We start from the raw sequence: 15,693 nt of genomic DNA, 5'->3' as shown, positions 1-15,693 counted from the left end.
ATGGGAGTGGACTGGCCCCCTTCTCCACATGCCCCTGACAGCTGCCCCTGGTCAGCGCTAGCTCTCCGGGGAGAAGACCTGATATTGCAAGACACACTCATTCAATTCTGCATCTCCTGAAGTGTTTAGTCCAATGCAGGGTAGCAGGGGGCGGAGCCTGTCTGAGCAGCCCGAGGCGTGAGGCAGGAACAGACCGTGGGCAGGGTCCCAGTCCAGCGCTGCTACAGAGGAATCGTGAGATGTTTTTGAAACTAGAATCGTCTCCTTTATTAGCAAATAATATGGAAGCTTTAAAATTGTATAGATTTGCATATATGAGACTGTTGGAGAGGCATTTATTTAGCCAAACAGTGATGTGTGAGGGAGGTGCGTGACGATTTCAGCATACGGTTTATTCTACACTAACCAGTGGTCAGAAGCTTCCGCTACTTGTTAGCTGGACTGGCTTCATATATCCAGAGAAAAGCAAAAGAGGCTAAATTTGGTCCCCATCTGAGGTGTGTGCGCAAATTTGATGTCTCCACAAAACTTTCTGGAGCTGTAATGAATTTTGCCAAAAGAGGTGGGGCAGGTATGTGGGGTGTCAGACAGGAACTCACCAGGGTGGTGTCAGAGGGGCTGAGCTCCTGTAGGTATGGAGCCACCGCTAACTCTGCTAGCGCGTGCTGCAGCTCCAGTGTGTGCACACGGCTTCTGCTCAGCTGAAGAAGGCAGTCAGCGTACTGAAGTCTCTCTATCAGGCCTGACCCTGCGGAAAACCCTACCTAAGCACCCCCCAACACGCGCACACAGACACGCGCGCGTCCGTTTACTCATTTACTGACGCACACCAAGGAAACACGAATACATGGAAAACAACCCCACGGTTTCTCCATTCTCTTCAATGTCCATAATGTCTTATTTCTACATTCCAAATCAATTGTATAAATAATTTATGAACTTTCAATCCTCAACTATTACATACATACATACATACATACATACATACATACATAGTGATACCTACTCTCTCTCACACACACACACACACACACACACACACACACACACACACACACAAAATACATAGTCATACCTACTCACACACACACACACACAAAATACATACAGTCATACCTACTCACACACACATTCATGCACATATATATACATACATAATCATACCTACTCTCACACACACGCACAAATATATACATAGTCATACCTCCTCACAAATATATTAAACCCCCCCCACACACACACACACACACAGTCATACCTACTCAGACATATACGAACGCACACAATTATACTTACACACACAGAGACATGCACATGTACATACACATATACATATAGTCATGCCTACTCACAGAATTATACAAACACACACATTCATCCACATATAAATACGCACATACATACATACGTACACATATACATGCAAACACGCCTGCATACCCATATACATACACACACACACACACCTTACATATCTATTGCATGTCTGTTCATCACACTTTTCTCTCTTTCCCCACCACATCAAACACGTTTGCGTGTGTGTGTGCGTGTGCGTGTGCGTCAGAGCCCTTTGATTCCCGAGGCATGGATACCAAATTGGCACAAAGTGACGAACGTTGACCTTTCAAGACAGGCCAGCAGCCTGTATGATAATCAAGCGTGAGCACACCAGCGCTGTGTGATGGGGGCGGGCAGCTCCCCCCTACGGTCCGCGGAGTGGCTTCGCGACGCTGGACGAGACATCTGCCTCCCCACCTCCCTCACGGCACATCCCTCTGCCGCGATTCTCCAGCCCTGCGGCAGCGCAAGGCTTCGAATCGCGTTAAAAAATGACAATTCTTTCCCTTTTTGCTCCCGCCAGCCTCTTCCTGCCCGCGTGCCCGTCAGATACGAGCCAAACGCAGACCCACACCTCAAGACCGGGTCCCCCCACCGGGCAGCTTTTTCCCAGAAGAGCTGTTTGGTTTTTTTTTTTGGCCTGGCGAGGTCTGTGGTTTAAATGATGACTCGCTCACACCCCCCAAACCCTTTTCCCGTTTACTGCCAGCTTGGCCTGCTATTATCCTCGCTGTCATTCATCCTCTTTATGGCCGTTTTTATTACGGATGCATATCCTCCGGTACGCTCCCTCTTCGCCTGACACTGTCTCGGGGCCGGGGGCAGGTTCTGGATCTCCACCATAGGCCACCCTGTGATGTTTACTTCCAATAACCCGAAGGGAGAGAGGGAGGGAGAGAGAGAGAGACAGACAGACAGAGTCCTGCTGCAACTTCCCTTCTTTACGAGTGATGTTTTTGCTTTGCCCTTCTGAATATTTCATGGATTATTTTCGCTCGTACTCCAGCAGGGCTTCCTGTGAGCGGTCCGGGATGACACAGTACAGAGGCGGAGTTCTGACGATCACGACTCCTTTGTAATTATCTACGTCAAACCATTTTTCTTATGCAACTGTTTTACTATGTCGTGCTGCTGCCTAATTGCCTGTAGAGCAGAGCTAATGTTTTGGTAATTGGCGTACCATTTTGGTAAGAATGCCTCCCTGAAAACATAAATCACTTCTGTATTTTTTCCCTCAGTGTCAGCGAACGTTCCGGGGCCGGGATACACTACACATGTTTCCGTGAGCTGGTATGTGAATTAACATCTTCAGGCCGTGCTGATCATTTATTCATTACCATCGACTAGTGCAATATTGATATATTCTCATTTGTAATTTTGTGTAATTCAATATTCATTGCCTTAACAAAGGGAGAGCTCGTGTGTGTGGGTGTGTGTGTGGGAGGGAGGGGGTTGACTGAGTGATGGAGAACCCAGATTGACTTTAGTGGGACCTATTATTCATGAAATTAATGTTGCTCACAATTCAGATAAAATCGATCCTGTTTTTAATAGCAGGGTAATGGAATTTCCTTTGACTGGCTGGGAGTGACATACTAATGCAGAAGGAGCCGTGATGGCAGACTCGCGGCTCGGTTACCGACTGCAGAAGCCAGGACGCAACAGGGAACTGTACGACTGAACGGTCAGCTGGGCTTCTGACCTCGGCGAGTGTGTGGTGTGCAGTCAGCTGGAGACAAACGTGATAGATGACAGTGGTACTGCCCATGTGCCTGGTTTCTACTGAGTGGGTCTGCAATGACATCTGTACCCTGTATAATTTCATTATGGAATTGAGTGAGTGATATTAATGATGCATAATTTCGTTATGGAATTGAGTGAGTGATATTAATGATGCATAATTTCGTTATGGAATTGAGTCTGATTGGAGCCACAGGTACTACAGGTGATGAAGGAAGGCGAATCACAGCTCATCTCTCTGTGGTTGTTAAGGGACCGCGCCGCACTCTGTCCTGTTCAGTGCAGGCCTAGTTTGTTTCGGTCACAAAGCGCAGCCTAGTCCCTGTACAGTCAGTCGTATGCATTATCAGGAACGTCATCTAACAGCCTTCCGAGGACTTCACACCCTCGTAGTGAGGGGCGAGGTCACGGATCAACCGCCACGTGCCGTCTTATTCAGAATCGCTTAGAACCCTGCAGAGCAAACCATATACCCACAGCGAGCTTCGTGCATGCGATAAAATCTAGAACAGGCAGAATCCTCCTTCCGAAGGCCTCACACATCCCGGAAAGAGACGTGCAGTCTGGCGGCACAAACGGAGCTCGTGGCCCTGCGAAACAAAACCAAAACCAAAGCAGATAAGTTAATTCTCTTCTTTCTATACACATCTTAGAATTTTTACATTTTTTTCTTACTTAAAGATATATTACATTGGGCTTAATGAATAAATGAATCATATTTAACATGTTCTACTGACAACGTTATCACGTTGTCATGGTTATTCTTCGTGATGGACCAAATCTGTGCAGCAGACTTGCTCCTCTGCCTGTGTCGGCCTGCATCATATGCTGCGCGGTAGAGACTCGGACACGCCTGATAAAGGCAGGAGTTGCCACGGCTCCCTGCTGATGACTGATTACTCTGCAGACCCATGTGGAGCCCAGACCTTTGATACATTACACAAATGCATTGATTTTTCTCCTCTAAGAGCAGCTCATGCTCACAGCGACATGGCAGGCAGCGCTGACATGGTCCACCTCGCTCAGCTAGCTGACCGGGGGCAGTCCATCTCCCAGCAGAGCCTCAGTGCCTCCGCACGCTGCTCAGTTCATTAAGAAATTATATGTCAGGCCAGTCAATACACTGAACAGTCCCTGTAATCTCTGGACCACTCCAGTAGGAAAAGTGAGGGGATGCGTTTACCTTGGGCGTTAATACGCTGCTTTGCTAATTTGGTTCTCCTTATTTTCAAGTGGAATTTTTTTTTTACACAGAATAATGGATATTTTGTGGGAGATTATATATAAACATATGAAATATATCCATGCAAAATTAACTAAAAATAGATATAATCTAAATCTATTTTAGTTATACAAAGGGATCCGAAGCTACATTAATTATGCTGAGGAGAAAGTGTTCTTGACCGTACTCTTTACTAGAAGACACCAGAGTAACGCGCACTATGTGCTGGACAGCGGAGTAGCACGCACTGTGTGCTGGACAGCGGAGTAGCACGCACTGTGTGCTGGACAGCGGAGTAGCACGCACTGTGTGCTGGACAGCGGAGTAGCACGCACTGTGTGCTGGACTCCAGAGTAACACCCAGCATATGCCAAAGTACCATTCACTACATCATGGACACCAGAGTAGCACCTACTGTGTGCTGAACACCAGAGTAACGCCTACTATATGTGCTTATAATTGTGAATATGTGTATTCACAGACTTTAAAAAAATGTATGTAGAGAGGAACTTGTGAGCTGGCAGAAGGATGGACAATCGTACCTGTGAAGGTGGGGCACTTCCTGTGAAGCAGTTTGTCCAGGAAGTCTCCGTCCTGGCTCCGTCTGAAGCCCAAGGTGAGGACGTAGCGCTGGGATGAGGACTCGCTCCAGATGGTGGTCTGGGGCAACAGATGTCCTCCACATGGATCTGAAGGAGGCGAAAACCAGGGAACCGACTGTGTTTTGGGTGTGAGGGTGTGCGTGCCCATGACCTTCACATGCTGACGCCTCACAACCTTTTGCTTCGTGTCTTTTGCTGAACTTTTACAGTAATGCTGTGAATATGCGTTTAAACCTCATATGTTCTTAGACTTATAATAATGACGAATAAACTGAATAACATTGACTTTATAACTTTAGAAATGACTAACTTATACCTTTTGGAGATAATTTTCCCATTTAATACCAGTTTTATTTATTTATTTTTTCTTATTTATTTAGTTTTTAGTTTTTCTTTTTTAGGGCAGTTCATAAAAGTCAGCGTCATCCAAACTAAGACTAACACAGTGTTCATACACCCACAAACTAACACAGTGTTCAGTGTTCAGACCCCAACAAACTGTGTTCAGTGGTGAGATCCACACAAACTAAGTGTTCCGTGTTCAGACCCCCACAAACTAACACAGCGTTCAGGCCCCCAAAGACTGTCTGTGCTCAGTGATTATACACCCACAAGTTAACTCAGTGTTCATTCCGCCACAAACTAAGAGTGTTCAGACCCCCTCAAACTAACACAGCGTTCAGGCCCCCAAAGACTGTCTGTGCTCAGTGTTCAGTGATTGTACACCCACAAGTTAACTCAGTGTTCATTCCGCCACAAACTAAGAGTGTTCAGACCCCCTCAAACTAATGCAGTGTTCAGTGTTCATACACCCACAAACTAAAACACTGTTCAGTGTTCAGGCCCCCCATAAACGTTCACAGTCCCCCCGACAAACCAGCTGAGTAGTAAAACATTCACAGCATCACTATTCACTAATGTCACTGTTCTTAGTGCCACCTGAAGTGAACCTCAATTCACTGGCAGTGATTTAAAACAGACAATTCCCTAAAGTGAGCCTCGTGCCAGGGATACGGACGACTCCCCGACGGGGGTCTCACCGGTGAGCTGAATGCTTTAGTTAATGCATTAGGAAGAGCAAACAGGGGAGGAGGCTTGGTCTCCAGGAAACGCGAGCGTAGACGCTGCCCCCTGCGGGGAGAGCAGGCGACGTGCGTCACGCCTTTCACACGGAGATAAAGAGCGACACAACCAGCAGTGCCAGGCGGGGGCTTCTGCAAACAGCTTCACGTCACTGAACGCCTTTGGCCAAGAGGGCTGTTCTCCAACCCTTAAAGTGAAGCTTCTCACAAGCTTTTGGGTGAGCGAAACGCTACCCAGTGTTAACCTGCAGCGCGGGATGGTATCCATGGTGATGCTCTCAGCATAGCGTCACTGTGAATGGCGTCCTAGAGGTGTGCGTGGGTTCCTTTGATGTTGGTGTACAAAAAAAAGTGCCACACATGCAACAACGCTTTCTTCAAAGTACCAGAATGCTGATTTTACGAGACCGATGGAGGGTAAAGTTAGAATCAGACTGTGTCTCGGTCCCTCCATGCAAAAACCCCCACCCTGCTTTTCGCCACCCAGTTGATTTCACCATTTTAATTCCAAATACTATCAAATCCACATGGTAAGAACAGAACCCTGGGGAGGACGTTGACCTTTTGACCCTGAACTCAAGGCCAGCTGAGGATGACGAGTGGCGGGTTACGCAGTAAGTAAGTTTCACAGAGTTTGCTCCTACCAGTGAAGACGTAGGCAGTGAAGGCCGGGTACAGCTCTCGGAAGGTCATGTCCGCGTGCAGCAAAGCATCCCTGGTGGGTCTCCCAAAGTACGGTGTGTACAAGACAGAGAAGTCCTCCTCCATGGAGATGGACTCTTCCAACAACCCCTGCATGACAGACACACATAGCCAGAGCGTGGGGCATGAACATGGCATCTGTACTCTTAACAAGCTCATCTCATTTAGAATGATGAATGGCTGCAGATGAGCGTAACATGATGCGTGATTATATAAGTCATGACTTTGTTGTGAGCCTGTCCTTTTGAGGGCTTTGTGCATCAAGCACAAAGAGTTGATGTGAATCACAGAGAGTTGCTCTGGCACTGAGCACAACACTGACACGACCTCCGAACCCGTCTTATGCAAGGATTTCCTTTCCATGCTAAAACAGCACAGATGTTAAACATAGCAGATACCATCTCAGACTGTTCCCAGCTCAGTCTGGCTGTTCTAATCAGTCTGATAGTCTAATCCACTTGGAACGAGGAGGTCATGCGTTATGGTGGTTCAGGATTATCTTGGTTCTGGTGTCATCATACGACTGCCATTCCCTGGCAACCAAGCACAGGTGGTGAAAAGATAACGTTTTGGTCTCATGCTGTATTTGATATGGTATGGCCAGTGTTTTGGAAACCGAGAGCAGGATGCTTATAGAAGAATTCTTTCTGGAAAGCCACTCACAGTACGGCCTGGGTCGTGATGAACCAGCAGAGATTGTATATATTAACATCACGTGCTCCTTTATCTCTGTCGATTGAACAATTGCTCACACAAAACTCTGTTAAGTTGAAAAATGAAGGAGAATGTCGGAGGTTTGGCAGGCGGACACACTCGGTGCAGAACAGACGATGCCAATTCCACAGACAGGCATGTGGAATCCAGGTTAATCTGCAAATGTTTGGCATCGTCCAGCGTGGGCTGTGTCTTAGAGAGGGGGCAGATGTTTCAGCCATCTCCACAGCTCTTCTGAAGATAATGCGGTAGGATTATATGACCCCGCACACTCAGGGACATGTGTCCATCGTTTTTGTCACAGCAGTTAAACATGCTTTTCTCCAGCTACAAGCCTCAGGCTGTAGCCTCTGTGATCGTTCCAGAAGTATGTTGCCGGCCACCATCTGAAAGCGCCTGACTGAGAGGCACCGACAGGCAGCGAAACGAGTCCAAGCTGAAAATACTTGAATAAAATGAAAACCTAGTAACTACAGAGGACTTTAAGTTCGCTTCATGCAGATCTGTGGGAGTGGCAGGAAAACTGTAATTTGCTGAAATGTGTTGGAATGGCACACAGGGGTATTACGGTTGATTAGACCGGTGTAGATTTTATGCAAGCGCACCTCACGTCTCAAATCCTTGATTGGTTTTTTCCTTCACCCTCCCCAATATACCTAGTTAATGCTCAAAGTCATGTCCTATCATGTTGTACATATCCCAAGGCTCCTTGGTTTATTTGGGCTTCTTTTTTGATGCGGACTAATAGACCGACTGACAGTATCGAGGAGAGAGCAATCAGACAACAGCAATCAGGTTTAGCCACTGACAGTTATATCACCCATTTTGTTTTGACAAATCACTTTGAGCTAATTGTCAGAGGCAGGTAGTTGTAGGGAGGACTTGCTTTGTGAAGCCAGTCCTGGGCAGGACTTTTGTTTTGTGAAGCCAGTCCTGGGGAGAACTTTTGTTTTGTGAAGCCGATCCTGAGGAGGACTTTTGTTTTGTTAAAACCATCCTGGCGAGGGCTTTTATTTTATGAAGCCAACCCTATGGAGGACTTTTTTGAAGACACTATTAACACTATTACAAATACTTTTGCCAAATCCTGCTAGCATAGCACAGTTAGCATACTATAGCATTGTGCAGTTAACATTGTGCGTGCGTGCGTGCGTGCCTCTGGCTCGGCTGCTCGCTCTGTGAGCTTCCCGGCCCGTCTGTCAGTCAACACCGGCCAGCATGTGAACGGAATACAGCAGCAGAAGCTGCTAGCAGCACCGCAACGAACAACTTAAGACGGATGACAGATGAGGGTGAAGACCTCACCTCTTCACTTCAGTCTTTACAGCAGCAGAGCTGTGTGGTCACTCACCAGCTCAGCTGCCTTTATTTTAAATATGAATAAAAAGGTGCTGGGACAGAATTCTTTCGGGCTGAAAGGAGACGTTGTCCGTGTTTCTCACGTTAAGCCCATCTCCCACCAGCAGGGGGAGCCCTGAGACGCATCTAACGGAGAACACCTACCCGATGTCGTGCTCTCGTAAAGGACGGCATGTTTGTCTGCATGCGACGCCCTTCCCTTCCTCTCAGGCTGTTTATTTTATTTTATTTTATTTTTTTAAGGCATTTCTATCAGCCCAGACCGCACGACTCTGTCCCATGACAATAGTGCAAGAGGAGATGGACGCGACTGGATAGCGGCGTCGTTCAGCGGGGGATGGGAACGGATTAGGACTGGCCAGGGGAGATGGAAAACAAACCCTCACTGAGGGCCATCAGGACAAAAACACACAGAGATGAACTGAAATCCACGTGGCATGGAAATTAATTTGCAAAACAAAAAAAGGAAAGCACTTGATGTATGCTGAAAGCTAGGCTGCATTCATCTCACATCAAGAGAATGCAAATCGTGGCTTGGGTGCAGGCACAGCCCACTTTTATGGGGTCAATGCCTTTCTTCTTTCTTTTTGCTGTGAATAAAAACTCAAACCCCCCCCCCCCCCCCCAACAGGGAATGAGAGAGCCAATCCTGAGAGGCGCGACTAAACTGTTAGTCTCGTGAATACAAGGACACCGTATCCAGCTGGAATTTGTGCTAGTGCAGTGCAATCAGACCCTAGACCTGGGGGGTGGGGGGTCACACTGGTCAACACTCAACCCCAGGCCAGGGGGGACAACCATTCTCTCAACCCCAGACCTGTGGGGGCATTCACTCAACATGCTGACTCTCTCTCATCTCAACAGGGAACCTCAACAACTTGATGGTTATCTGAGGAGTTGAATGTGTAGTTAAATGTATGTGTGGAGTGTGGCCACCCTGTTATAATGAGCAGCTTTGCACTTTATCTTAAACAGGCTTCATTTACATTTGTAGAAGCTACAGTCAGGAGCACAATACAGATCTGAACTCAGCGTATATAAATAACCAGACTTGGCTACAGACGGGCTAAATGGTTTTGTATGCGCTAAGCATGTGCTCAGCAATACTGAAAAGAAAAACTCCACTATCTGATATCCAAAAATATGGATCAAATCCTTCACCTTTCCTTAACCTTTGTGAATGTATTCATAGAGATTTATAATTCTTCTATGCTGAGTACATTGTCTTCCGTTGCATTTTTAAAATCTCGACACTGCTCAGGGTAGACAATTACACACTTTTCCTAAACAATCGTGTTTTCCTCGACCCCTAATTACCTTAGACACCTTCTGTCTATATCATATCACCACACTTAATCGTGATGTATCTTTGTGAGACAGGTCTTGGAATACCCAGGCGCTAAAGTATCTACCTCGCTGCTTTCCATTAAACGCACTTCACAGCTCTGCAGGGCTCCTGGCTGATTGATATGCGCAGAGCGATGGCACTGGCCAGTCTTTTAAGCAGTAATCATTCATTGGGCTTGTGTGTGTGTGTGTGTGTGTGTGTGTGTGTGTGTGTGTGTGTGTGTGTGTGTGTGTGTGTGTGTGTGGGGCCCCGTGCACCTGCTGGCTCAGGCATCCTCACCTGCCAATACAGTTTGATGAGCTTGCTTATGTGTGGCTTGGTGGCTCTGGACAGCCAGTGGACGAAGTCAGCAATCATGGCGCTCCTAGTGAGAGAGAGAGAGAGAGAGAGAGAGAGAGAGAGAGGGAGAGAGAGAGACAGAGAGAGAGAGAGAGGCGTAGACGGCATTAGACAATTTTCCATCAGAAGACTTCACTTCAGTGAGGCGCCAGACACCGGGGCACGTTCTCAACACGTGTAGACAGGCAGAGACGGGTGGAGGGTAGGCGACATCTAATGCCTTCGTGCTTTCTTTTGTATGTGTGTGTGTGTGTGTGTGTGTGTGTGTGTGGGGTGTTTTACTTGTGCCACATGGTGAGTGTGAATCACAATATCAAGACTATTTTTGTCCTTAATAAGTATATGTTTAAACAAGCAAAACAAAGGAATAACTGGGCTCTCCATTCTGACTCAGCCTCTTTAGGCCGAGTCAGTCCAAATAAATTTGATCTGAAAGAAGGTTACGGATGAGTTGCTTGTATCTGCCCTAACGGCCATCTGTCGAAAACGCCGGAGCAGTGGATGAAATCCGAGCAAAACTTTCTGTCCGTGCGAGGAGCTTCCTTTAGCGTCAAAGATACCAGTTACCATAACAACGAGACCGTAACTAAGCCACCATAACAATGAAATTCTCCAGCAAGTGCTGTCAGTGTGATGCAGGTGTCAGGAGGCCTGCTGCTCTTAATATATGGCAGGCTCAGCAAAACTCTCCATGCGCTTGCTGAAAATCAGAAGGTGAGAAGAATCAGTGACGTTTTCTTTTTGACTTTTCTGCCGCCTCCCCGTGGCCCTTTTTTGACTGTGCCATTGAGCCTCCTGCCAACCATTTAACGAATTCTGAATCTCTCAACGCGCCTTGCACACACGGTGTGGGCAGGCGTTGGTGTCGGGTCAGTTTCACACTATCAGTATCCGATGGGGCATCGACAGCATTAGACCAAGAGCACAGTGCATTATTATGTACAATATTACAATATTATCAGCCAATGGACAATATGTAACTCCAGCAAGAACGGCTAAAAAGACCGTTCACGTGCACGCCATGAAAACTGTGGAGCCTGTTCACGTGCACGCCATGAAAACTGGCATAGTTCTCCTAATTTTTCAGCGTTCTTAATTTGTTTTCGTCATTACTGAGTTGTATTTAGCCAGTTTGCGTTAGTTTGTTCAACCAGTGCAATTAATGCAAAGCGTTACAGAAAAAGTGTGTGGTCTCATTTTTAATTGGTAAAAGATACTGTAGAGTAGCTGTAGAGGTAATGTAGAGTAACTGTAGAGATACTGTAGAGTAGCTGTAGAGATAGAGACTGTACAGATACTGTAGAATAACTAGAGCTACTGTAGTTAGATACAGTAGAGTAACTAGAGAGACTAGCATAACTGTAGCGATAGAGACTGTAGACATATTGTAGAATAACTAGAGATACTGTAGTTATATACAGTAGAGTAACTGTAGAGAAAGAAACTGTAGAGTAACTGTAGAATAACTGTATAGATAGAGACCATAGAGATACTGTAGATACTGTAGTTAGATACAGTAGAGTAACTGTAGCGGTACTGTAGAGATACCGTTGAGTAACTGTAGAGATACTGTAGAGATACTGTAGTTAGATACAGTAGAGTAACTAGAGAAAGAAACTGTAGAGTAACTGTAGAATAACTGTATAGATAGACCATAGAGATACTGTAGATACTGTAGTTAGATACAGTAGAGTAACTGTTTAACATGCTATCAGCAGCTACTCAAGTGAGCAACATCACTAGAATGAATGAATGAACAATGTCAAGAAGAAGGCTTGCTCTGATACCTCCACCACTAGTTCACGTTTCCTTCAGGGGCCAGTTAACGTTTCCTTCAGGGGCCGGTTCTTAGCTTCTCCCGCATTCCTGATGCTTCACATTCATGCCGCGAGTGATCATTTCGAGCAAGATTACAACCGCGAGCGAAGACTCCAGCATTTATACGGCTGTTCCTCTTCTTTTGTAAAAAGGAGCATTAAAAAGGAAAAACTGTGAAGGAGCAACCGTCTCTTTTTACAGTGTCGGTTTTAACCTTTAGAATTGCACGTAGACTGCAGCAGCTCTGCCACACCGGGAGAAGCTTCGCGCTACCCACCCAGTGAACGCCTGGCAGGGTGTCCACCAGGGCACTGCCTGCACAGAGGCTGCCTCCCACGATGAACCAGATTCGAGCTGATGGAGTCAGACTGGAACGAGGGAACCAAGGCAAGTTTGGTGGGATTCGTCATCTGGTTGATGCGCGGCCAGACCGAGGTTCAGCCCATTGCCCTGCGCCATGCGGTTTTGTTTATGTTTAGCGCATGTCTCCGCCCTGCATTGTTGTGTTTTTCTCTGACACCTGTGTGTTCTTGTTCCCTTATCAACGAGGGTATTTATATTTCATGTCTCTCTCTGCGTGTTTCTTTAGGTGTTGTGTTTATACAGAGATGTGTTTATTCTCTGATATTTCCCAGTCTTAAGGATTCATGGTTTTTGTGTTTTCTGGTGTCTTTCCCGAGTACAAAACAGTCTTGTCATCTATGTTTTTCCGCTTTTATATTTTTGTCCCCGGGAGTTCTGGACAAGGATATAAACAAAAGCATGCTCACCCACCTAACTGTGGTGTAGTTCCTCTCACTCACTGATACACAGACAGAAATTTCATTTCAAGCAAGCTTAATCAGATTACTCCACTCATTTGTTTGGGTTTTTTTTTTTTTTAAACTATTAAAACTCTGCTATTAGTCAGATTAGGCATGAAAATATGAACATTGTCAAATGTTTATCTGATGATTTTCCCTCCAAAGATGTATTATGCATGCCAACTGTACTTGTTATCGTTTCAACAGTGGCTGAAGAGAGCCACACATATATGGGAGCCTTATATTAAAATTCAAATTACAGTGAGACAAAAGAACTATGACTAGAAAGAGATTCACCATGCGCACACGTCTGACATGAGAACTTTCATGCTTTTGTTTTGAAAGCACGTACGTGTGTCAAATTCATCTCTGATGAATCGTCAGCTACGACATTAATGGCGCAGTCATGTATTATCTTCATCGAGATGCAGAAGGCTGAGGAGAAATATTCAGGTCAATAGAGGCTAACACTAACGTTAATGGAGTTATAGTATGATCCTGTCAGATACTTCCAGAATTCTCTAAAAAAAAAAAAAAAAAAAAACAGAAATTGAACAGAATATGCAAAGTCATACTTGGGTAATTTATACTTCCGCCCGTGAGCAAAAACACAAAGTATAATATGCTACATGACTTAATATCTGCTGTCGACCTTAAACCTTCATTACCAGCACACATACGTTCTGATCCAGAGTGTAGCACAATAGCCCTACTGACACACACGCCCCTGCCGTGCTATTAATCACTACCGGCAACCAATAATTCATTTGGCTACAATGAAATGTGGCTATTTGCTGACTGTGTACTCTGGATGAGATGTCTATTCAGCTATTTATCTTTGCTTTCTTTCAGGCTAGGGTAAAGCTCAGCATGTCGTCAGAGGGCGACTTACTGTGGGTACGACTGCCTACGGCCATGCCCGCGCTACGTGGAGACTGCTTGAAGACAATCTCCGTAATTGCTCCTGATTTGATCGCTGAGCTGGGTAACGACAGCTGACTGAGACGGCCACTTCTCGCCCGACAGCTCGATGCTCGCTGATTGCTGGCTAACTTGGCGAGGCACTTCTCTGCAACAGATCAATGTGGCCCGTGCACCACAGCGGCTGAGCCGAAATGGCCGTCCCCGCGAGGATAAGCTTTGTGTTAGTAATGAACGAGCTGTCTTAATGAGGCCGATATGCCCTGAGGACATCACTGTTTAGAGGAGGGGGGTGGGGCTTATCCAGCAGTGCCTTAGCAGCGAGTCTCCTCTGTGATCCATCAGTTTGGAGTTTGTCAGCGAGCAAAACGGATGGCTTAGGACTGCTGTGCCTCCGAGACGCATCGAGGTGCGGTGACGATGCCGTTCGAGAGCGCGGTGCCATTAGGAGTCCTTGTTCAGCGTGCCTGATTAATCCGTGAGTGTCCTGCTGTGGCAAACTGTGCAATCCTCACAGGGGTAAATGCCAATTAAATATTTACAAATAATTAAGCATGCTACCTCCTTTTCTCTTCTGGGACTGAAATGTTGTTAGTAAACATGACATTTGCTCAGTGGGGTGCAGCAAACCTGGTGGAGTACTACCTACAAGTGCCGAATCAGGGTGGCGTGGCCTTTCTGCTGTGGCAGAGCGCTGTGATTGGTCGGTCTACCGCTGAGTACCAGCTTCCAGCTTCCTGAATGGCAGCGATGGCAAGGTCCCTGGGAGTTATGTTGTCACCATCCCCTTTTCTTGGCTTCTTGCGCGAATATTAAATTAAATTCGAATTGCATTTGTCTGTGAACGTGGTGCGCCACTGGGCTGAACAGAAAGCAGTGAATGGGACTGGAGGCACTACTGTCAGTGTGTGAGTGTGAGTGTGTGTGTGTGTGTGAGTGTGTGTGTGTGAGTGTGTGTGTGTGTGTGTGTGTGTGTGTGAGAGTGTGTGTGAGAGTGTGTGTGTGAGTGTGTGTGAGTGTGTGAGTGTGTGTGTGTGTGAGTGTGTGTGTGAGTGTGTGTGTGTGTGTGAGTGTGTGTGTGTGTGAGTGTGTATGCCTACTTGGGTGTGCACACATACTTGCATGTAGGTATGTTTACGTTTGTATGCTGGTGTATGTGTATACATGTGTACATGTGTGCATACATATGTGTGTGTGTGTGTGTGTATTAGTTGTATGTGTGAGAGTGTGTACATACGTATTTGTGTGAACACGTGCATATGTGTGTGTGTGTGTGCATACATGTGTATGTGAGAGAGAACATGTGCATTGTACGTGTGTGTGCTTGTGTACGTGGGTGTGCGTGTCCGTGCTTGTGTGTGTATGTATGTGTGTGCGTGCATACATGTGTACGTGTGTGTATGTGCGTGTATGTGTGTGTATGCGCGCTTGTGTATGTGGGTGTGTGCATGTCTGTGCATTTGTGTGTACATTTGTATATGTGTGTGTGTGTGTGTGTGAGCACATGTGCATTGTACGTGTGTGTGCTTGTGTGCGTGTGTGTGTGTGCGTACATATGTATGTGTGTGTGAGCACACATATATGTCTGCGTGTGTACTTGTGTGTGTGTGTGTTTGCATGTTTGTGTGTGTGTGTGAGCACACATGCATGTATGTGTGGGTACATGTGTGTATGCCTTTCTATCTCCTTGTATAACAGGAGGGAA

At 46.3% G+C, this 15,693-nt stretch overlaps 1 long non-coding RNA gene across 4 annotated transcripts in view; it reads left to right on the top strand.

The window, feature by feature from the left end:
• LOC113568353 (uncharacterized) overlaps positions 1-5,168 on the top strand; it is a 21,691-nt gene extending 16,523 nt beyond the window's left edge. For 3 of the 4 annotated variants that reach the window (XR_014120173.1, XR_003409582.3, XR_014120172.1), the window contains 3 exons: positions 2,345-2,413; positions 2,577-2,628; positions 2,893-5,168. This is a non-coding gene — a long non-coding RNA (uncharacterized LOC113568353). The remainder of the gene's footprint in view (positions 1-2,344; positions 2,414-2,576; positions 2,629-2,892) is intronic. The other variant, XR_014120174.1, reaches the window with a different exon arrangement.
• The last annotated feature ends 10,525 nt before the right edge of the window (positions 5,169-15,693 follow it).

The sequence above is a fragment of the Electrophorus electricus genome, chromosome 26 (assembly GCF_041902795.1).
Source record: "Electrophorus electricus isolate QZ-2024a chromosome 26, ASM4190279v1, whole genome shotgun sequence".
Lineage (NCBI taxonomy): Eukaryota > Metazoa > Chordata > Actinopteri > Gymnotiformes > Gymnotidae > Electrophorus > Electrophorus electricus.
This window is presented reverse-complemented; position numbering and strand designations above follow the sequence as displayed.